We start from the raw sequence: 1,341 nt of genomic DNA on the forward strand, positions 1-1,341 counted from the left end.
ACATTCCCAGGGTTGTTCTTTTCAAATAACAACCCCTCAAAACTAATAACACCCTGTAACCCGGATGATGCAAGTCATTTTGAGAGGGGCAGTTTAATATTACACAAAAATTAATTATGAATATGCCTTTTAATAACATATGACATTATATTGACAAATTATTAAACCAATTTGCCTGTTTGTGACGTTTGAACATCATTTCTTTAAAACCGAAAGTAAACAGCTTTTTCCTGTCTTTATCCCTTGCTTATCGTTCTTCCATGATCACCTCCATGTGAGCCCACAAAATGTGGATCTGGTTGTGGAAGTGTGCCGTACATCTCCTGGAGCATCCGAGGAGGAAAAGAAAGCTTAAGTTATTACATTCTTGACAGGCTGAAAGAGTAACTCCAGTGTTGAGTTATGTGGGCTGCTGGATGGAGTGCATCTGTCCACAAAGCCCACCGTAACACCTGCACCACCTGCTGGACTTGAGTGAGTTAAACAAATTCTCTGTGGGTCTCAAAGCTTTTGAATGTTTGCAGAAACTATATGAAAAGTACTGTGTTGTATTTTAAGGTGTCCACCTCCTCCCTCAAGTTGTGTTAAAAAACAGGACCCACTGTGACGCCAGCTCATCGGTGAGTTAAATAAAATGTCTCGACTTTAAAGTATTTGAATGTTTGCAGAAACTATTTAAAATACTGTTTCTTGTATTTTTAGGTGCAGATCACTATGACCTCTTGGTTCTTTAGAAAACAGGACCCCACTTTTAAAGCATCTGGTTCACATCAGCTAGTTTCTCTCGATTGCTAACATACTTAATACTAACATACAAGGTTATTTATCTCGATTGCTAACATACTTGATTTTGGCATGTCCCTCACACTGCTAAGCTAACTTCAGTGAGTGTAAAAAGTGGAAACATTGCACAAAATTAAAATATATTTGAATGTTCTTATTGTCCTCAACAATGTAATTAATAAAACAAATAATTTGGATAATTTATATTCTATTTTCATAATAATATTAAGCTTTTTGCATGCGTCCCTGTAATTGCTGTCTACCCTGTCATTTTGGGGTAAACGCCCCTTTAAGAAATGGTCTGATGTCCTCAGTGACAGCCCCTCCCCCATTCTGCCTTTCCTCAGTGGAGAGGTTTAAAACGTCTGCAGCACACACAGTAAGTATCTGCACTCATTTTTCCTAGTTTTCAACATAATGTGTTTGTAGTTAAATGTTGTCAAGCTTCACATGTCCACATTGTCATAGTGACATTTTAATTAAAAACTTTTCAGTAATTGAAAATATACATCTTAAACAGTAGGCCTATACAGTCAGCTTTAACAGTGAATCCCTTTG

The 1,341-nt window shown here is 37.1% G+C and overlaps 1 long non-coding RNA gene across 1 annotated transcript; it reads left to right on the plus strand.

Moving 5' to 3' along the window:
- The first annotated feature begins 244 nt into the window (after positions 1-244).
- Positions 245-808, plus strand: LOC130567606 (uncharacterized). The gene is made up of 3 exons (XR_008964617.1): positions 245-474; positions 559-620; positions 703-808. It is a non-coding gene; the product is annotated as an uncharacterized LOC130567606 (long non-coding RNA).
- The last annotated feature ends 533 nt before the right edge of the window (positions 809-1,341 follow it).

Source organism: Triplophysa rosa, linkage group LG17 (assembly GCF_024868665.1).
Source record: "Triplophysa rosa linkage group LG17, Trosa_1v2, whole genome shotgun sequence".
NCBI classification, from domain to species: domain Eukaryota; kingdom Metazoa; phylum Chordata; class Actinopteri; order Cypriniformes; family Nemacheilidae; genus Triplophysa; species Triplophysa rosa.